The 23,237-nt window shown below is 41.0% G+C and overlaps 1 protein-coding gene across 1 annotated transcript in view; it reads left to right on the forward strand.

The window, feature by feature from the left end:
* MOB3B (MOB kinase activator 3B) overlaps positions 1 to 23,237 on the forward strand; it is a 210,090-nt gene that overhangs the window by 6,792 nt on the left and 180,061 nt on the right. The gene's annotated exons all lie outside the window — the stretch shown is intronic.

The raw sequence follows: 23,237 nt of genomic DNA on the forward strand, positions 1-23,237 counted from the left end.
CTTGCCTGGTGGCTCTGGATTCTGTAAAGGCTTTTGTTTGCTCCTATGTTTGTTGTGCACTGAGAAGGTATGTGAGTAGGAGGTCACCCATTTAGCTAAGTGAATTCCTAGCTGGACCAATGTTACTGTGGTAATGATGGCTATCTATTGTTTATGGTTTTTACTTTGTTTGACCAAATAGCCTTCCTCTGATGATGGTTAAAGCAAATGGATTCTTTTCTCCGGGAAAGTAAAATGGATTGTCATTAAACAAAGGGAGCTTATTATATCTTCTTACAAAAAAAAGATATACATTAATTTGTAATTAAGTCATTGTACAATGGCAAATAGCCACAGTTCCACAAACATGGCAGACTTTCGTTGAAAAGTTGGCTTAAAAAGTTCTTGTCTAAATCAGTTGACTGCGCCAAAGGCTAATTGTGGGTAAGTGGGATTTCTTAAAATCCTGGCTTTTGGGAAAGGTTTCTATTTCCTATGAAAAATAAATTATATATATTATTCTACATGTTCTATCTACATAAATTCTGATTTCATGGGCAGATTTCTTAGGGTGACCAAATTTGAAAAATATTAAGAAAACAAGCCCTTTTATATATCATTATAAATTGACACAACCTTCCTAGACAGGAAAGTGGTGATATGGATCAAAAGCCTTAAAAGTGTATATAGTATTTGACTCAGCAGTTGTTCCTCTAGGAATTGATTCCCCAGAAATAATGATGATGCCCTTAAAGACTTAGCTGTAAGGAAGTTTGTCACAGTAAAAAAATGGAAAACAATTTTAATATTCAGCAATAAATACTTAGTTAAGTAAGCCATCAGTAGAAAACATATATGTAAGCACTAAAAATTATGTGTGGGAATATATTTGGTCACTTGGATAGATACACTTTGTAGCTTAAAAAAAAGCTTATATTTGCATATAGAGGCTGATACCACTTTTGTTAAATATAGACATATGCATGAATATACAGAAAAAAAGTCTTGATATATATGCGAAAATTTTGAGTCATTATCTCTAACTGGAAGAATAATGGGTGGTTTTTATTTTTATATTTTTATTTACTTGAATTTTTTAAGTTTTCTGTGATCAGCAAGTATTTCTTTTTCTTTTTCTTTTTTTTTTTTTTTTTGAGATGGAGTCTTGCTCTGTCGCCAGGCTGGAGTGCAGTGGTGCAATCTCCTGCCTAAGCCTCCCAAGTAACTGGGATTGCAGGCACGCGTCACCATGCCTGGTTAATTTTTTGTATTTTAGTAGAGATGGAGTTTCACCATGTTGGCCAAGACGGTCTTGAGCTCCTGACCTCGTGATCCGACTGCCTCAGCCTCCCAAAAGTGTTGGGATTACAGGCGTGAGCCACTGTACCCGGCCAAGTATTTCTTATTTAATGAGAGAAGGCTGTTTTTAAAAGAAGATACCTTAAAAAAGGAAATTATTATACATCTGAAATGTGATCAATACTACTTTATTTGTTTAAACATTTCTGCTTTAGAGTATTTTGAAAGAAAATGTGGATTCTCCCTAAGGCTCAGTTCCAATCAGTTGATATGAATACCATACAGTATGTGGGAATATACTATTCTTGCAGCCATGTTTATGCATATATATATACTTATAATTACACACACACACATACACACACACACACACCCACAGATTCTATAAAGGGCAAAGCCTCTCTGAGGGCCATAGCTTTTTACATACCTCATGTAACTTCTCCACCTAAAACTTCTTGAACTGTTCCAATTAGAACTGCTTGTTCCCCATTTTGCTTTTACAATGCCTTGGCCTCCTTAACCATGGGTTTAAAAAAATAGATAATTGTATAACTGTTGGTCTCCCAATTTAGTGCATTCCCTCACTTCCCTGAAATTGCCCATGTTGCTTAGTATACTTTTCACTAGTTTGAGACTGTTCAGTGATACTAATCAAACTAAAAGATTGTTCAGTTCTGTTACTGTGGTAAGTTCTGCTCATAGGTGTTGGAGATGACTGCACATTTGGCTATTGTCAGTCATCTTGAAGTTGCCTGTATTTTTGGTCATGCACAGTTTTGTCATCTTTAGCCCTCTCACCCCTAATTTCCTCCCTTTACTATAATTCCATATTATATTCTCATTTATCTAAAAATGTACTTTCATGTTTACGACATTTCGGTCACTGGCATAGGTCCTGAAGAAGGAAGAAGAAGTTGTAGTGCATGATCTCAAGGAGCCTGTGGCTGAAGAAGCAGGCATGTTCTGAGTGTTTTAGGCAGGAGGAGTAATTCTTAGGGTTTCCCAAGAGCATGGACTCCATTCCCTGTGTTCTGGAACGTTAATAGATGCTGATGTTGACAATATTCATGACAAGGAAAGATAGTTGGCATACACATCTGTCCCTCTCCAACCATTAGGATTGCCTGTCTTTGCAAATAAAATATAGAACACTCATGCAACATTTGGGACATACATACTAAAAAGTAATTCATTGTTTTTCTGAAACTCAGATTTAACTGGGTATCTTTATTTTATCTGGCAACCCTATCCGCCATGCAAGCTCCCACTGCCCTCTCAGAGCAGAGCTCAGACGTGACATCCCCTGCAGAAAGCCATTCCTCTGCTACTTTTCCTCCTCCTGCAGAGTTGCATTTGATTGCATTTCTCTATGCTGGCTTTACATGTGCACATAACCCTAACAAGTGTACATGGCAAAGAGGTCACCCGTCATACTAAAACAAAATAATACTGACACACACAAACATACACACACTTGTACACTCACATATAATCACTCTGATTAGAAGCATTATTGAATGATCAGTCACTGGTCATACCTCTGTTCTGTTCTGTAAATACCGGAGGTATTGAATGTATCTCAAAAATAGAATCAGAAAATTGAAAACAATGACAGTGTAAGGAAACATTTTGACTCCTAAATTTGTCTGGCATAACTGCTCAGTTTGTCATCAGCAGGCTATGCACTGACATGCTAACATGGTTTCCATGATATCTGTTCTTATTTCCCTGGCATGACTTGAGATCATTTATACATGTTCAGGCTTTCCTCAGAGGGAGGGCTGGTTAGCAGGGGCTGCTCTGTTGCTTATGGAATTGTGTGGTGTCTATGTGGATTATGAGGTTAACTGTAATGGACAAGGCAGAATTTGACAAAATGGAGATGAGACATTTCAGTCTAGACAATATAGCTGTGATTCAGTTGAGGGGCATTTGGCATCTGCTGATAAGATTTATTGCTCTCCATGAAAAGACAAGTTTCGAATCAGGGCAAGAGTAACACATTGATCATCCATATTACTCAATCCTTGAATGTACATTGTTCCATTTGTAGGGCCATTAGGCGATTGAGCCCAGTAGAGAACCCAGGAAAGGGAAGCCTTGTGTCCAGACCTAGTAGTACTTCCCATGGGACACGCAGAGGATGGTCACCACAATGTTTTGTGCGCTATTTTATCCTCAGACGAACCCAGTCACCTCTGGCAACTTGATGTTTCACTCATTCTCACTGCCTCAGCATTGTGTTCAGCCTCATTTGGAGCCAGCTTGTCTGCTGGTCCCTTTCTTGGCTCTTCTGTTAATGAGATCCTAATAGAGAAACTGATAATGACTATACAGGGAATACCGTGAATATGTGCATATGGAAAAATTCAAACACCTCAGGGCAAGGGAAAGCTTTGCTTAACAGCTCGGCCTCATGTCATGCTCCTCTCCCCTCTTGCGGCAACTACAGTTATCAGTTTGGTGTGTGTCCTTGTTTGATACCTTTCTCTGTACTAAGCAATAAGTTCTATGAGGGAAGGTATAACAACTGGCTTGTTTGCTTTCTCTTAAATGCCCATGGGGAATAGGAGAGACCTGGATCATATCCATGGGTGGCAGTAGGAGGACTTGTAGATATATATTTTTTAAATTGACAATACAGGATTATAAAAATTGTGATATGCTTTGAGGTTGAATCCTAGAAGTATATCTTTGTGACTGTATATAGGATATCATTTGGAGATGATATTAAAAAATCTATATTATCAGCCTTTTATGGATATGAGGTCCAGGATAAATGGCTCACCAGACCTGGCCTGTGAGAGAGCCAGGCTGTCACAGCACCTGGCCCATAGTAGGTTCTTAATAATTATTTGTTGGGTAACCGAATGATGATAATGAAGCCATGTCTTAATGACAGTAAAGTTATTTGATGGTTTAGTTCTTTTTGTGTAGGGATATGGGGAAGACAAAGTCAGACGTTGGGGAAAACTGAGGCATTTACAGAGTGGTAGATGGCAACTTAGGTGTCCATTTAATGTCCTGTACGACTTCTGGTGCATTCTCCTTGGGACTCCCCAAGGCTGGTTAGATCATGAGCACTATTGTACCTCTCCTGTAGTGATATCACACAGTTTTGTATTGCTTGGTTGATTCATATTTCTTCCCCTCCAGAAGAAAAATGTGTCTTTCTTAGTTTTGTATCCGTGGCACCTCTTACACAGTAAATGTTTGTTTAATCAAAAACTGCCGTGTGACTTCTTTTTTTTTTTTTTTTTTTTTTGAGGCGGAGTCTTGGAGTCTTGCTCTGTCGCCCGGACTGGAGTGCAGTGGCTGGATCTCAGCTCACTGCAAGCTCCGCCTCCCGGGTTTACGCCATTCTCCTGCCTCAGCCTCCCGAGTAGCTGAGACTACAGGCGCCCGCCACCTCGCCCAGCTAGTTTTTGTATTTTTAGTAGAGACGGGGTTTCACCGTGTTAGCCAGGATGGTCTCGATTTCCTGACCTCGTGATCCGCCCGTCTCGGCCTCCCAAAGTGCTGGGATTACAGGCTTGAGCCACCGCGCCCGGCCCTCCGTGTGACTTCTTATAGTTCTCAAATCTGATTGAGTTGTAATCTGTATAGGCAAAACTGCTGAGAAGTTCTAAGTCCATTCCTCTCCACCACCCCCTTTTGCCGCTTTTTTGTGCATGATGCTCCCTGTAGCTGTCATTTAATTGTATCAACCTTAGAGGGGCTCTTTGGCAAACTAATATCCAGTTGTCTTTTCCGGCCCAACTGAAGATGATGCATATAGTAACTTCCCACCCAGGAATCATTTGAGCTGTTAGAAAAGAATCCCTGATAAAAAGAAATGTAGCGTGGTGGAATAAGTATTTCAGTAAATAAATGTGCACCATCAGTAAAACCTACGCTTTGTTTTAGGATCACCAAAACAGCCTCCATCCACATCCTCATTTCAGTGTTGATGTTGATTTCCCGGGGTCCTTTTGATCCCGAATGGGGCTTTTACTTCTGAGGGTGTTAGTAAGAATTTCAGATGGCAGGCATGAAAGATTGATGTCACCTACCAGAATAATCCTTCTCTTTACTCAGTGAATTTGTATGGATTTTTTCCTAGACCACATCCAATAGTGGGTATCTATTATGCTAGATAATAGTTGGGAAGAAATGACGAGAGTGCAGTGGATGATGGACAGAAATGTCCTCTTGTCTTTAAAAGGAGTTAGCTTTGTAGAGATGAAGACAGTGTCATCTTTTAATTACTGTCAGCTTGCATGTGGTCATAAGGTTTCTTGACATTTCTGAAGAACAAAGAAAGGTATTATGATACAAAAATTTAAGTTGGCCTTACTTAGCCTGGCAGAGGATTCACATGCTGCAAATTTAAGGATTTCTTAAGTGTCTTAACAATGCCTGAGGTTGGGGGTGGTATCTGGGAATAATCTTCTAGAGCAAGGCGGTGGAGTAAGGGAGGAGCGGTCTCTTTTCTTCCTGCCAGCCTCCCTCCCCCCAGGTAACCTGAGAAGCTTGGAATGGGTTTCCTGAGAGATGCTAGACTTTTTCCAATGTCTGAAATTAAGTTATTTTTATACTCACTTACTTGTTTTCTTTGTTTTCCATTTTATCCCTGGTATTTAGCACACAGCGTACACTCAATAAATAGTGAATGAATAGATATGCATTTCATTATTTTATCTTATGAGTATATTCTAATCTAAATTGAATATCAGATCAGTTCAGTAATTCTACCTCTTTTGTTTTTGTTTTTGTTTTTGTTTTTGTTTTCTGAGACAGAGTCTCACTCTGTCAGCCAGGCTGTAGTGCAGTGGCGTGATCTCTGTTCACTGCAACCTCTGTCTCGCGTGCTTAAGCAATTCTCCTGCCTCAGCCTCCCGAGTAGCTGGAATTACAGGCGTGTGCCACCACGCCCGGCTAATTTTTGTATTTTTAGTAGAGACTGGGTTTCACCATGTTGGCCAGGCTGGTCTAGAACTCCTGACCTCAGGTAATCTACCCGCCTCGGCCTCCCAAAGTGCTGGGATTACAGGTGTGAGCCACCACGCCCAGTCAATTCTACTTCTTGATAGAACCATGTAACTTTGAGCAAGTCGCTTAAGCATTCTGTGCTTTATCTGTAAGCAAGGCTAATAAGAGTACCTATTTCAAAGTGTGATTGTGGAGATGTAAAGTGCTGAGAAAGTACCTAGTATATAGAATGTGGACAATAAATGATAATTATCATCATCATCTGTTGCCTACAGTGTTAGGCACAATGCTAAATTCCAAGAATACAAAGGCAAACAAGACAAATATAGTCCCTTGCAGAGGTTTCTGGAGGCAGTGATACCTACTCTTAATCTTAAAAGGCAAGAGTTGATGAGAGTTTGAACTAGGAGAGTGATAGCAGGTATCAAGAAGAAGATAATTACTTAGAAGGTAAGGTTGGCAAGTTTTGGAAATTGATTTGGAATGGGAGGCAGGGGTGAGAAGGAGGAAACAGACTAGGGAGAAACTCAGTTTTCTAGCTAGGTATATGGTTGTGCTACTAACTGAGAGATAGCCTATGGGAGGAGGAGCAGGCTTAGGGGAGCAACTGGTGAGTTCTGTTATAGACAAGTTGCTTTGAATTGTCTGAGATAGCTAAGTGGAGATGTCTATCCAGCAGTTGGATATATGGCTTAAACTAGAACAGAAAACTGATGCTGGAAGGAGAGATAGATTTGAAGGTATCCACAGAAGCTGTGAGTGATAAGACTATAAGAATCAGTGGGTCTGTCCAAAGACAATATATAGGGAATGGAATGAAGTGGGTCTGTGTCAGAACCCTAAGAATATGCTATGTTACAGTAGGCAGCAGAAGAGGAAACTGGAGAGGATGGTCACAGGCATAAGGAGAATGAGGATGGAATATGCTGTTTTTTGTTTTTGGTTTTTTTGTCTCTGCGTCTTTGCCCAGATGACTCCACAGAATTCTCATCATAACACTGTGATCCAGCTATTCTTAGTTAAGCTCTATTTGCCAATGTTGATCTAGACCTAATGCCCTCCTGTTGATGTGATTCTTTAAACTCAGAAAGAAGAATTAACTCATTGAAGTCTACAGTCAAACCCTTTGGGCTATTTTAGTATATGCCTCCCATGAAATACATCTTCCTGCCAGGCATGCATATGTGGAGTTCTTGGCAGTCGCCACTTGGACTGCAAGTTCGCCTGGTTTCTTTACTTCTGCCACTTCCGCTGTAGGAGTATGGGGATGAATTCATTTCCCAGGGTTGCCATAACAAATCACCATAACCTAGGTGGTTTAGAACAATGAAAATTTATTCTCTCATAGTCCTAGAGTCTGGAAGTCCAAAATCAGAGTGCCATCAGGATAATGCTCCTGCCATAGCCTCTAAACAAGAATCCTTCCTTGCCTCTTCTATCTTCTGGTACTTGCTGGTAGTCCTTAGTGTTCTTTGGTTTCTAGATGCATCATCTCTGCCTCCATAGTTACATAACATTCTTCATGCATCTGTGTGTCCCTTCATGTGGCCCTTCAATGGCCTTCTTATCAGCACACTACTTGTTACACTTAGTACCTACCCTAATCCAGTATGACATCTTCTTAATTTGATTACATTTGCAAAGACTTTTGTTTCCAAAGAAGGCCACATTATAGGTATTGGGGGTTAGAACTTAAGTATATTTTTTGGGGAGACACAGTTCAATCCATGACAGGGGATATGGTACAGGGAGCCTTAATGGGGAGAGGATCTTATAACAAATCTAGCCTGTTGGAAAGAATGGCTTGGAGACATTGAGCTAGTGTGGAAGTGTTTAACTATAGGTCTTTGTTAGACAGAAATGTGCTATATGAGTAGATAGTGTTAGTTCTTATAAGCCTGTCAACATGATAAGCCAGACGTTGTCTTTAAGTATTCTTTGGTAACAATCTATATAGCTATTAATAATAATAAAGAATAATTTTAATTTAACAATTATTAAGTGCCAATGCTCTAAATACATTCTCTTTAATTCCCAATTACTATACAATGTACATGATACTAGCTTCAGTTTAAAGAGAAGGAAATGGAAACTGGGAACTATAGAGCAACTTAACCAACGTCACAGAGCTAGAAATCCACAGAATCAGGATTCAAAACCACATCTGTCTGAGGCCACATTGTCTTTTTACAGGACTAGGGTCGTAAAGGGTTTGGGTTAAAATCCACTGTGTGTATCTATGCATTAATAGCCATTTTCATTCTGAAAATAATTTGAAATTATTTATAGAAATATATATGATACAAGAGAACAAAGATTAAAGAAATCAGAACTGAGGGAAAACAAGAGTGAAAAAGCAAGATGAAGTCAGGGGCACAGTTCAAATGTAAGAACGCATGCCATAACGTCCAGTGTCAATAGTGTAGAGGGTTGCAAATCTCAAGACTTCCTACAAGGAAAGAGATAATATAATTTGTTAAAGTATTTATAGTATCCAAAAGGCCAAATGAAGCAACAACAAAACTACGTCTTCAGGAGAAGCAAAGCTTTTCTTGGTACTGAGTTCTGGGAGGAATTTCTCCTGTGGGCCTTCAAAGAGGGAGCACCGTGAGAAGTCCTGAGCAAAGACCCTAGTAACTTCTTTACAGGAGTTACCACTAGCACATGCATGGAAGGGCTAATTCTTACAACTTCCCTCCGTGTAGGCTGCTGTCTCCTTGCCAACAGGCATGCAGTTCCTTGGCAGACATTCTGCAGAGGTTGTTGATTTTTCTCATGTTGAGCTACAGAAAGGACTTCAGCTGCTCTGCTGGCTTGGGATAGCATTTCTTCATCATGGCCCGAAGTGGGGAAAAGCGTGGTCACACATGTTGGCATTCTCAGGGGTGTTCAATGTGGAAAGACTGCCCTGACATTTAAAGAGCCCTTGCCTAGATCTGATCCTGCATTTCCTATTATATATACAGAGGAACTTCTGGAAAAATAATCTGTAGACACAACTCTCTTTAATTTAGTCAGAACTGGGAAAACAAAACTATTCTGTCAGATTGACCCAGTGTCATAAACAAGAATGAAGTGCGTGCTGGATTTCCACACTGTCAGAGGTTTGATTTGCTCTATGTCCTCTAGAGGAATAGTTCCAAATATAGGAATCTAAGGAAGCAACTTGTGGTCTTTTTTGTTGTTGTTGTGTTTTGTTTGTTTCTTTGTTTCTTTGAGCTTGTGGTCTTATTCTGCATTGAGTTGACTTTATTTTCTCTGAAAGAGCTTCTTCATAAATTGGATGTTTTAAAATTAAAAACCAGGATAACGGCCGGGCGCGGTGGCTCAAGCCTGTAATCCCTGCATTTTGGGAGGCCGAGACAGGTGGATCACGAGGTCAGGAGATCGAGACCATCCCGGCTAACACGGTGAAACCCCGTCTCTACTAAAAAATACAAAAAACTAGCCGGGCAAGGTGGCGGGCGCCTGTAGTCCCAGCTACTCGGAAGGGAGGCTGAGGCAGGAGAATGGCGTAAACCCGGGAGGCGGAGCTTGCAGTGAGCTGAGATCTGGCCACCGCACTCCAGCCTGGGCGACAGAGCAAGACTCCGTCTCCAAAAAAAAAAAAAAAAAAAACCAGGATAGCCTTATGTCTCCAAATATTATAGCTAATTAAATACTGGGATATCCTCTTGGAATTACCAATCTTACATAATTGAGTTTTTTTCTTTTAAGAGTAGAACTCACTGTGTGGAAACAGCCATATGAATGGTCCCAGAGTTAAAGCTTCTTTATATTCCCAGGAGAGATGTACTTAAGGAGAAATTGGGATTGCCCTATATATATCCCTGCCAGAATCACTCATTGCTAAATGTGATAATACGGTTTCTCATGGATGGTTCCAGTTGTTGGGTCAAATAATTTTGAAAGTATCTACTACATGTTTATTCCATCCATCCACCCACCCGTCCATCTGTCCTTCCATCCGTCCATCTATCCATCCATCCATCCATCCATCCATCCATCCATCCATCCATCCATCCGTTTATCCATCCTTTGATCTCCAAGGAGATGATGACTGACACAGGTAGTAAAAAAAAAATAGGGGAACTTCTTGTCCTCATAGTGTGTCCAAGTCTTCAAACAATAACAATAAAATTACAGGGCTTTATAAGTGCTATAAAGCAAATAAACAGGGCAAGAAGGTAACTGGGGGAGGTGATGGATGAGCTAAGACCTGAAGGGTGAAGAGCAGTCAGCTGTGTACAAAGCTAGAAGGGAGCATTTTGGACAGAAGAAACAGCAAGTTCACAGGCCCTGACGGGCAGAGCTCAGGATATTTAAGGGATACAAAGGAGATTAGTTGGGCTGGAGTGAAGGGAATGGAGAGGTTGGTGCTAGGATAGGTTGGGACTGGCAGGCACAGCAGGCCATGATGGAGTTCCAGTTTTATTCTAAGACCAGTTAAAACATATGAAAGTGTTTCAAGCAAGAGAGTAGTATGATATGATGTGTGCTTGAAGGAGATTCCTTTGGGGGCCTCGTAGGGGAAAAATTTGGAGAAGGGGCTAGAGTAGAAACAAGGAGGCCAGGTCGAGGGCAGATATTTCAGTAGGCCTGGTGAGCGTTGTGACCTAGATTAAGGTGGGAGCAGTAGAGATGGAAAGAAGAAGACTGGTATGAGGCATGTTGTTAGTACGTTACTTAGGATGTATTTGGGTTGAGGTTAATATCTATGATCACCAAAGGCAGTTTTCCAGAAGTACCATTGATAATATATTTGATTATGAGATCTTTACTGAATTAACATGATAGTTTTTTGGTAATCAGTAAATAATCTCATTTGGCATTTGATCTTTAACTGGATGGCCTTAAACTAGGTTAGCTCCCTTATACTTTAGCCAATGATATAAATAATTTACTTAATTGGTCTTAGGTTGAGGTTGAGGCTTGAATTTCCCAGGTTTGGCCTGAGGCTTAAATTTCTTAGAATATCCCCTGATGTACTTTTCTGTGTGTGCACAGAACAAATGCATATTCCTATACATTATAACATTTAGATAAAATAATGTTTTTCATGATTGATTTAAACCATGGATAACTACAGTCAAATCATAATGGAATATAATCATATAATTATGAAGTTAAGAAAGTGATCCTAATCTATTATTTACTAAATATAGATGAGAACCTAGAGCTGACAATGCCAATTCTAATCTGATTTAAAAACAAAAACTCAGAAATGTCTATCTGCACTAATGCTCCTACACAAACTATACCCCCATGAAACAGTAGTGTTTAATAGGGTGAATCAAGATGTCCCTGCTACTGGAGTCAAGCAATGCTAGCCTTTCTTGTGTCACAGAAAAACTAAATAAATGAAATGAATTTTCTATACTTTAAGGTTGAAACATAGAAAATTCAACCTTTAGCAATATTTTTATTAAACTTTTGGCATCTCTGATGGTTTACTTAGAGTAGAACCTAGTTTATAATGATACCTTAAGTTTTAGATTTAGTTATTTTATGAGCTAGTGCCTGAGTCTGTGACTTGGCACACAATAATTTGATTTATTATTTTTATAAACTCATAATGTTCTGCAAAAATCTCAGGACTTCCAGATGCTTCAGACACCAGCTACTGTAAAAAAAACATCCAAAATTATAGGATGGCCTAAACATGATAGAAGCATTCCTCATGTGTACCCAACTCAAAACCAGGGTACTTGAGCTTCAGTTGGGTCTCTGTAAGAGTTATCAGGAACATAGACCCTTTGCCTCTTGTGGCCCTGCCATCTTCCATGCATCTTCCTTTATCAGGCTTGCAGGGCATATCTTTGTTAGACTGGAGCAAAGGGGCAGCAGCATGGAGGAGTGTGCATGGGAAGGTAATGTGGTTAGGCTTAGAGGGACACACAACACTGTCAGTCCCATTCCACTGGCTGGAACTTAGTCACATGGCCACAGCTAAGTGCGAGGGATGCCAGGAAATGTAGTCAGGTACCCAGGAAGGAGAGGGAATAGTTTGGTGAACAGTTAGCCTGTCTTTGGTCTATTTGGAAAAGCAATCTAGAAATCAAAATGCATTGAGGCTGGTGTAAGTTAGATCAGGGGGTTGGACTGGCATAATGGGGCACATTATAGACGCCCAATAGAGATTGAAAAAAAAATCCTTCTGGAGAGAATTGGAGTTGTCAGCCATTGGCAGCTTTCTAGTGATTTCTTTTCTGAAAGAGTACAAGACGTACTATTGAAATGAAGGATTTAAATTTTTTTCAAGGTTACATAAATAAGAAGGTAAATGATGAATTTGCTATTTTTTTTTTTTAAGCATCCTTTCCTTGGAAGAAAACTCTTTGGTAGGATGGTACTGTCATTTGCTTTCTTTGAAAAGCAGAACCCATGGAGCTTGTTTCTCACAGGAGCCAACATGTAGATCCTTCAGCACCATCCGCAGCTGATGCTACACTGGCCATGAACCATGCATCGAGCAGTGTTACCAGTGAATGCATTATTTCACTTTATCACTGACAGAATGCTGCAGGATGGATATTTTTATCCCCATTTTATGGCTGAAGAACCAAGGCTGCAAAAAGTTACATAACCTGGCAAAGTTCACACCGAACTAAAGGCTGCCTGATTTTCTATTGAACTTATTTAAGTATAAAATAAAGGGTTCTGAGTGTCTCATGTTTTTCTTTCTTTCTTTCTTTTTTTTTTTTGTCAAATAAAGATGAAAATGTTTTACCTAATAACATCACAACCTTAACCTCTCAAAAATAGCTTTTTCGAGAAAGACTTTTAAAGATTCCTGGCTTCTGACAAAATGAGTTAAACACACTTGGCTCCCTTCTTCTGCCTGTGGAGAGTGAGATTCTGTCCCTCTCCATGCGGTCAGTTTAGCTGCTGGAAACTGTTTATGAGTCCCTGCCACTTGACCTGACTTACGGGACCTGGCAAATATGATCCCAGGGTGTGGCTGGAATTCATTTCTGACTTCTGTGGCTAAAGGAGGAAAAGGCATTACTGCCCCTGTGAGAAGAGGCAAGAGCCAGGGACCTGCCAAGGTCTCTGCAGTAGACTTCAGGGAGTATCTCCTGACCCCCACCACTGTGTGGAACTTGGTGGATCCTGGTGCAGAGACAGGCTGTGGGTAGCACCAGAGCATCATGTGATTAAAAGAGAGAATGGAGTGATTTTCAATACAGCATCTTGAGGTGAAGCAGTATTCAAATCCATTTGCTCAACATTGGTTCCATGAAACACTAATTTGGCTAAAAGCTCCACGAAGGAAAGATTTTGTAGCTAAAGAAATTTAGAACAGCATATGTATTTAGACTTGCAGCATATGTTAGTATGTGAAAAACCTCCAATATCTTGTAGCAAGGCACCTGTTAAACTTGTCTAACCTATAATATAACAAAACTTATTGAACTACATACTTTTAAAAAATCACACTTATTAATATCCTGAGGAATTAACATTTTGGGGAACATACTTTGTGTATCACTGACCTAAATAGCGCATACAAAGAAGACAATGTTAGAAAAGAAATTCAATATCCAAATTCAGATGGAATACAGGGAGGATTACCGACTGGAAAATTGCATAGTTACTCTTGGTTAGGTAATGTAAGCAGCAACAATGATCACATCATAATTTCAGTGTTTTCTCTGATTTTAAACAAAACAGAAATATGAAAAACTCAAATATTTTATATTGTAAAATGCCTTTTGTCCTCTTTATTTTCGTTGTCTTCCCCCTCTCTCTTTTTCTATTACCACATAAGCTTCTTGATTTTAATCAAATGAGTCGCTGAAAGTTGGAACAACTGGAGAAAGATGTGTTCAAATCCATTGAACAGAAGATGTGTTAAAATCCATTGAACAGAAAGTTAAGTTATTAGTTAAGTACATAGTGTTACTAAAATCTGTTACATAAATTTGTTGGAGGCTGGGTGCCGTGGCTCACGCCTATAATCCCAGCACTTTAGGAGAGCGAGGCGGGTGGATCATCTGAGGTCAAGACTTCGAGAACAGCCTGGGCAACATAGGGAAACCCCGTCTCTACTAAAAATAAAAAAATTAGCTGGAGGTGGTGGTGCACGGCTGTAATCCCAGCTACTCAGGAGGCTGAGGCAGGAGGATTGCTTGAACCCAGGAGGTGGAGGTTGCAGTGAGCCAAGATTGTGCCACTACACTCCAACCTAGGTGACAGAGTGAGACTCCTCTCAAAAAAACCCCCAAAAACAAAAACACAGGCCGGGTGTGGTGACTCACGCCTGTAATCCCGGCACTTTGGAAGGCCAAGGCAGGTGGAGCACTTGAGGTCAGGAGTTCAAAACCAACCTGGCCAATATGGTGAAAACCCATCTCTACTAAAAATACAAAAATTAGCCAGGCATGGTGGTGCGTGCCTGTAATTCCAGCTACTCGGGAGGCTGAGGTGGGAGGATCACTTGAACCCAGGAGGCGGAGGTTGAAGTAAGCCAAGATCGTACCTCTGCCCTCAAGCCTGGGCAACAGAGAAACTCCATCTCAAGTAAAAATAAATAAATAAACTAATTAATTAATTTGTTGGGCTGATAATTTCATTTCATGCTTCTTTAAATTTGGGGAACTTGAAATATTTGGAGAATTTCCTTCCCTCCTTCTCTTCTCTCCCTCCCACTTTCTCCCTGTCTTCCTTCCTCCCTTCCTTCCTATAGCAAATATGTGTTGATACTAAGCCTTGGCACTGGAACTATGAAAGTTACAGTATCTCTTAATGTGTGTGTATATTTATGTATTTTTACTGGATGACATGTGAATGATGAGCATTAAGAAAACTGAAAACATCTGTATTAGTTACTCAATAATTTTGCTGACTTTTCTGTAGACTTAGACTGTGGCAGGGTACACTGGAGAGTGGCAGATCTGTGGCATGTGGATTATCCTTCTTTCCATAATGCCACAGCAGACATCGCCAACTGACGACAGCACTCAGTCTTGCTTTTTCCTGTACCTGGCTTTCTCCAGTTGTTCCAGACAGATCAACTGGAACTGGAGCTGTTTTCTTTCCCAGGAGTAGTGGAAGGATTAGCGTTTTAGGAGACCGTAGTTCTATTCTAATGAAGTATTTGACTTTGGAAAACAGCCTCAATGGGCCCTATTTTCTTTAAATATTTAGACTGGGTGATTTACTGTATTGTTTTAAGCATACACATTAATGTTGTTTCTCTGTCTACAAATCGCTGTCTGGGGACAAACTTAATTTAAACTCAGCATAGTTTTTCTCCTGCCTCTCTGGGACTCCTTTTGATTTCCCAGTTGCATTTATTAGGGGTATCTGACACCTTATCTCCCTAGTTTTTTTGTGTGTGAGTTGATATTTTAATATACTTCAATTTATTTTATTTAATTTTAGAAAAATCGCCTTCAGAATGAAAAAAAAATAGTTTTAATTTCTTGCATTTGGTGATGTAGGCCCTCTATGAGTTTATTTTTTCTAGAAGTGCCTCAGGCATGTTCCCAGGGAAACTGCCTCTTCCCTCTTCTCCAAATCCTGCCAGGACTTCTTGGATGGTCCCTACACATGGATTCCTCAGCTTCTGGAGAAGCTTCTGGCGTAATGGATGAAAAAGACTGTGAACAATCCTTGCATTTTTTAATGTGATACTTTACAAAACCTTTTCAGTTTAGATCTTGTTATGATTTTTTATTCGCAGAGTATCAGTATTCAGTACAGAGATTTCAAGAAACTCAGTCAAAAGACAGTATGTTTTAGCCCAAAGACATTGTTCTGGTGTCAGTGGAATACTTTCTTCAGGAACTTGTCCGTAGGATTTTAATATCCTGAGTACGTATTACAGAGATAGTCGTATTTCCCAAGTGAATTCCTTTGGTCCCCCCAAATGCTGCAGGACTCTTGGTTGGAGCAATTTAGCAATTCACTATTGGTACCCTCTTCTATACCTCCTAACAAGTTACCTTGAAATATTTAAAAACAAAACAGACAAACAAAAAAAGTCATCTGTGTGCTAAATCCATTTCAACAGAAAAATAATAGAATTATTATAATTACCATAACTCTAATTGCTTGAAGAACTTAAACCTTCTGGATGAATGATTTCTGAGAATCACTTTGGAGATGAAAGGAGATCATTGTTTTTAAACAGTCTGTAGAACATGACTTTATCTGTAAATGGTCATTCTTCAAAAGATATTTTTTGGGCACCCACTTCGTGCTGGGCATTTTGCTACATGTTGAGATATAACTGACTCGTAGAGATTCTTTCGACTTAGCCACCCCAGTAGATCTGAGGGGACTCAGTGTAACAGTCACTCTCTCCTTCTATAACTGTTAAAACAAGCATCAGGGGACAAAGTATTGCATTAAATTCCCTGTACTGAATGCCATTGTATAGTTGCATCCTGAAATAACCAAGAAATCAACTGAAACCTGGAAATCTCTCATCAGAAAAATGTCCATGCCAGTCCCCTGGATGCTGTAAGAAGGCTTGTTCTAGACCAGTTTACATTTAGGGAGCACGCATTGTAAGCACCATGGTAAGGGATGCAAAGTACCGTAAGAGATGTCCAGTGAGGAGAAAGCAACCACTGGGCACAATGTGACAATAACAAGACTGGGCTGACGAGTAAGTGCTCTGTGAATTCTGAGATACACGGAGGATCCCACTGGCAGGAAAGAAAACAAGAAGGTAGGAGGGAAGTATGAATAGAAGATACTCGTGCACTTGGATCCCAGCCCTGCCACTTACTAGCTCTGTGACCATGGATGAATTTCTCACCATATGGAAGCTTCTGTTTCTTTATCAGCAAAAGAGGAATCATAACATTGACTCACAGGCACAACGATAAAAATGTAAAATGCTTAGCACAGCGTCTTAAATGTGGCACACAGCAAATGGTATCAGTCACAGTAAAAGTCAGTAAATAATTTTTCTTGGTTTGTCTATAAAGCAGCGATACTACATCATACGACTATGGTCAAGATTAAGTAAGGTGGGCCGGGCACGGTGGCTCATCCCTGTAATCCCAGCACTTTGGGAGGCCGAGGTGGGTGGATTATGAGGTCAGGAGTTCAAGACCAGCCTGGCCAAGATGGTGAAACCCCATCTCTACTAAAAACACACACACACACACACAAATTAGCCAGGTGTGGTGGCAGGCACCTGTAATCCCAGCTACTTGGGAGGCTGAGGCAGATAATTGCTTAAACCTGGGAGGCAGGGGTTGCAGTGAGCTGAGATCAAGCCACTGTACTCCAGCCTGGGTGACAGAGCAAGACACTGTCTCAAAAAAAAAAAAAAAGATTAAATAGGTTGACATAATTAAAGGGCCTGGCACAGTACCTACCATATGGAATATGAACATATACAATAAATATTGGCTACTGTGATGAAAAATGTGGGTAGATGAGAGGAGACATTTCAGACACAGGCAAGAGGTACATAGCCTGGTGTGGACTTAGCAAATTAGCTGGTTCTCTAGGATGGAGGTTTTGTTCAAGTGAGTAGCAGTTGAAAAGGTAGATGATGGTTGTAAAATATGTTAAACATGAATTAAAAGCCTCTTAATTGGGATATTAAATAAAGAGTCTAGGATTCCAGAAGAAAATTTAAATGAGTGATCTCTAAATTTCCTTCTGTTTGAGATTCTGTGGTTCCTCCAAGACTTCCAGTGGTTCCCGAGAAAAACTGGTAAGTCAAACATCCCACTGCAGTAGTGATCCAGGGCTGCAGCCTGGAACACACCAGCAATAAGGCAATGTATGAGTACTTCTCTGTTTTGATAACAGCAACTCATCTGCTGAATGAAAAAAATTTTAGTTCCCATGTGGAAATCTGGCATTTGATTTGACAGGTAAGAGAGAGAGAGGTAAAAGCCCATGAGTGTAATTGGTGAAACGTTATTTCCTGGTCATTTTTTTCCCTTTAGTTTTGAGAGCCAGAGTCAAAGAGAAGGAAGAGAGAGGAAAAAACAAATGACTCTCCAGGAAATGAGTTTCCAGGCAGAGCTGAGACACCTGAAGAATGTGTCACTTCATATACTTTGCACGTGTGAGTCAATAGCCAGTTTCAGGGTTTGCCAAAGTGCATCCAAGGGCTGGTGCAAGAGAAGAAACCACTCAAGGAGAATTAATATAATTCTGGTAAGACAGCTTCATGCATTAAGCTTTTAAGAGGGCCTGAGAGGTCTGTGGACTTCATGCAGAACTGTTTGCATGGCATTGGCCAGAGCTGGAGTATAAGCTAGTACAGCATTCCCAACCTCTTCCTTAATTTATTTTAGGTGAAAGTAAATTTAGAAAACTCATAGTTAAGCAAGTCAAAGAGGTTTTTTTTACTGCAGAACATCTCAGGATCTTTGTTATGCGGATATGAATTGTGAGAGTGTGAATGCAGTACTTCCCACATTCACGGGAGAGTGGTACGTTTTAATGTAGAATGTATCTAGGGACTAGAGTCTTAAGCAGCCCTTTGGGAAAAGCTGATTTGGGGCAGGAACACCAGGCCGTCATTCCTTCACTCTTGCCCTTTCCCAGGGGGGTCTAGGTACAGACACAGATGTTTGCAGGCAGCCCTGTCATTCTAGCAGCTGAATGCAAGACACTGTCCAGAAGAACACCAGTCACTTACAAAAACATGATGGGGTATGGTAGGTAAAATAATAGCTCCCCAAAGATGTCCACATTCTCATCCATAAAGCCTGTGAATATGTTACCTTATATGCCAGATGAAATTTTGTATGTGTGAATACACTAAAGATGTTGAAATGGGTGATTGTTCTGGATTATCAGGGTTGGCCCCGTGTAACCACAGGGTTCTTATGAGAAGGAGGCAGGCAAGTAAGAGTCTGAGGAGATGCAATGACAGAAGCAGAGGTCAGCGTGTTGTGGGGCCACAAGTCAAGGAATGCAGGCAGCCTCCAGAAGCTAGAAAAGGCAAGGAAGTAGATTCTCCCCCAGAACCTCCAGCAGTAACATAGCCCTGCCACCCATTTTAGACTCCTGACCTTCAAACTGTAAGATCAACTTACGGTGTTTAAAGCCACTAAGTTTGTGGTAATGTGTTAAAGAAGGGATGGGAAATGAATAATGAGGTTTGATATTGGTCCCACTTTTCCTGTGCTTGAAGATGGGTGGATTAACATGCTCCCAGACCCCTTCTAAGACTCTGCTCTTGTTCAGGACGGAGGTCAGCTGTAACCATCCTCTGGCTAGTGTGCCCTGCTTTCTTGCTGTCCTTCCTTTATCTCCCCAAGCCTCAGGATCAAGTATCACTCTACTGCTCAGATGTGCAGTGACCAGGTCAGTCACTGACAGTCTTTGAAAGAAGTGATGTGATTGGCCACTGATTGTGCTATGTATCTGTCATTTATGTAGTGTGGGCTGAAGAGCATACTTCTTCCAGTTACTAATATAATGTCCTGTGGTAACTGAAATTTGAACAGGGTTGTTGTAGGATGGATGTCATTTAAACTGTGTTCACTGAAATGGGTGCATATCAGAAATCATAGCTAAAGTGAGGTGGAAAATAGAGCCTCCACAAAGACAAACGGGACTGCCAAGGCCACGAAAGTGAATGCTCCAACACTTTGGACTACAATTGCAATGCCCACATGTTTTTCCTGTAATTATGGTTCTACTTATCCCATCTTAGAGTCATAAAAATACTTGAGTGGATAGGGAACTGCGTTTTTAAAATCATGGTGCAAATCCTGCAGTAGCATTGTTATCACTAGACTGGGGGACAGACAGCCTAGCCGTGTCCTCGTGTGTTTGCAGAATACCAAAGTGTAAGTGTAGCAGATGCAAGCATTAGGGATGTCAGTAAACAATGTATGAATTTAAAATTGAGCGAAGGATAATGAAGCACTATTTGTACTTTGTGTTTGATGGTCACAGTTCAGTTGTCTGGGAATCTCACTCTGAGACCCTGTGATTCGCATGTAAGAGGTTGATTGGGGACTGCTTATGGCCACAAGGAGAATGCAAGCAGGAGAATGGAACAGAGGGAGAGGATGGCTGTGATGCACAGGGGGCTCTGGAGCTCTGACAGCCTCAAGCATGGTCCTGAATTAAGGCAAGGGGGCAAGGCCTTTATGTTCCTCCATCAGCCAGTCATTGGCTGTGGGCCACCCAACCCCCAGAGGGCAACTCCCTCCAGGGAGGTGGCTCTCTAACTAGGCATGCTTCTTTGAGAGACCCTCAACTGAGAGCTGTCAGCCTCTAACACTCCCAACTGGGAGAATAAATGTCCTAGTCCAAAAGGAATCCAATGTCACTTTACAGGGTCCACTACACTGATTATTCTGTGATTCTAGTGCCACTGGACAGTCAAACTTTACAGAGGGCTAATCAATATTTTAGCAAGGTTCAAGTCAGAATCTGGGGCAAAGTATGCAGGAAGAAGAGACAGGAGGACAGGCGAGCTGACTGAGGCTGCTGCTGATGGAGAAGGCAGGGCTGCCTTCTACCACAGTGGCCACCTCTCCTTCCCAAAGAACAGCAGCCAGTGGGGACCGGACCCACCTCCACTTTGATTTTCATTTATGGTTACTTGTTAATTTGAGAGAAGTTGATGGTCTCGTTACTTTATCTTATCTCGTCCTTTTAGGGCATTTGGGCTCTGAATTGGAGCAGATGGAGAGGACAAGAACTTGAAATGAAAAGTTACTACATTTGATGTTTGTGGTCAATTTTTCCTCTAGTAAAATATAGTTACCTTGTAAAGGCATGTTGAAATTTTTTCAACTCCCAGTCCTTCCCTTGCCCTCCTTTTCTCTTCTGGTTCTTAGACCTCACACGTATGTCATGTTCTTTCTCCAGTCTAGTCACCCCTAGCTCTTTATTCGAGGAGAATTAGATGCCTGAAGTCCAGCTCCTGCTTCACTGAATTGGGAAACAATGAAGTCAGCACCTCTCATTCTCTGAACTCACACTTATGGCTTTGAGAAACTACCTCTTTCCCCCAAGAAAAAGTGCAGATCTCTGAGGGAGGTTGCTAAGAATTCAGCAGGGAGATGAACAGGATAATAAAGGACTTTGTCGCAAAAGGCTGACACCATCTTTTAAAATTGCTGATCTTAACACTTAGGCTAAAACCTGGATAAAAAGAGATTCTTGCCTACTTTCTTGTGACATTCTCTTTAGAAAAACTGAAGATACTCCCATCTGTAAGAATTTAGTTTGGGCATCCTGGTGGATCGAGGGCTTGGAGGCCTCACAACAAAAGCTTTTCATCTGGAGGACCAAGTCTGACCCTTCAGTAGTGGCTGCTTGGAGAGGCTGTCTTAAGAAAGATTCTGAAGCCAGAAAAGCTTCTGTATGCTTACCTGATGGCTGCCGTGGCCGTGTTCCTGGGGAGGACAGGGACACCTGATGTGTACTTGGCCATCTCAGGACTATGGTCTTCACACAACAGTCCTCAGTTGGCTGACGGGTGTTTGTGTGTTTAAAAACTATATCCTATGCACACCTTTAATCCAGTGTGGGGTATACTGTAGTTTGTGAGTTATTTAGAGGTAAAATTCTAAATACGGGATGACAAGTTAAAGAGGTAGCTGTCTAGTCCCTAGACTTCACAGAAAGAGTGAAAGATAAATTAAATCCTAAAATAAGTATATGAATAGGGAAGAGATAGTTGGAATCAGCATTAAATATTATTTGGTTTGATATTGTATGGGAGACCTAGATCAATGATTCCAGGTCCTAAAGTGCTGGACCTGAGCATATAAAGATTGTTGTGGTTTTGAAATGGAGAATTCTCTCGTTGTCTCATTTGATCTGATAGTAGGCAGTGAAGTGTGTAAGTAGAGCTTGCAGCACTATGCTTAGCAAATCATGACTAGAAACTGGAGATCTATCAGATATGTAGGGAGAAGGATGGTGTATATATGGAAGAAATAAGAAAGGTGAATTGATGGCAAAAAGACAAACAGGATCAGATTCTAGTCTTTGCCCTTTTTGTTGAGAGTGGGTTTCTTTTTCCTGAAAGAGCGTCAAGGACTACAGGGAAAACATAAACTGTAATATTTAAAATTCCTTTTGCCTAATATCTTCTATTTTTTTGTCAAGCAAACAAAAGGCTGCCCTAACAGTTTTGATTCCCAACTTTCCCTTGCTGGAAATACATTAAATTGCTCGTGTAGATCCCTATCTCACAAATATCACATTTTTTTTTTTTTTTTTGAGACAGAGTCTCACTCTGTCACCCAGGCTAGGGTGCAGTGGGGCAATCTTGGCTCATTGCAACCTCCGCCTCCTGGATTCAAGTGATTCACTTGCCTCAGCCTCACAAGTAGCTGGGATTACAGGCACCCACCACCATGCCCGGCTAGTTTTTGTATTTTTAGTAGAGATAGAGTTTTGCCATGTTGGTTGGCCAGGCTGGTCTGGAACTCCCAACCTCAGGTGATCCGCCCACCTAGGCCTCCCAAAGTGCCTGGATTGCAGGCGTGAGCCACCGTTGCCAGCCCTAAAACAGCGCTTTTTATTTTATTTTATTTTATTTTTATTTTTTTATTTTTTTTTTCAACACCCACGGAGGTAGGAGATTCAAGCAGATGTGGGCAGAGGGAGAAGTCCAAGCTGCAGCGCCAGCCCAGGTGACCTGATGAGGCACTCTGGAGTTAGAATGGCCCTTCGGGATTGTTCCAAGTTGGGACAAGATGATGAGAACTTTATATCCCTGCCTCTGTCAATCTCTGGGGATGGACCACCTTGGGCAGGAACATGGCCTCTGAGGCGGTGATTCTCTGCAGCTGAGGCAGCCCCTATAGGCACTGACAGCTGGAGGCTGTTTGCTGGCAGCTCTCCCAGCAGCTGGGGCAATAAGACCTTCCTTAAAGGGAGGTTGAATTGTCTCTGCCGAAAAAAAAATGATATGTGGAAGTCCTAACCCCCAGCGCCTCAGAATGTGGCCTTATTTGGAAATAGTCTTTACAGAGGTGATCAAGTTAAAATCAGCTCGTTAGAATGAGCCTAATCCAATATGACTGATG

The sequence above is a fragment of the Piliocolobus tephrosceles genome, chromosome 14 (assembly GCF_002776525.5).
Source record: "Piliocolobus tephrosceles isolate RC106 chromosome 14, ASM277652v3, whole genome shotgun sequence".
Taxonomy (NCBI): Eukaryota; Metazoa; Chordata; class Mammalia; order Primates; family Cercopithecidae; genus Piliocolobus; species Piliocolobus tephrosceles.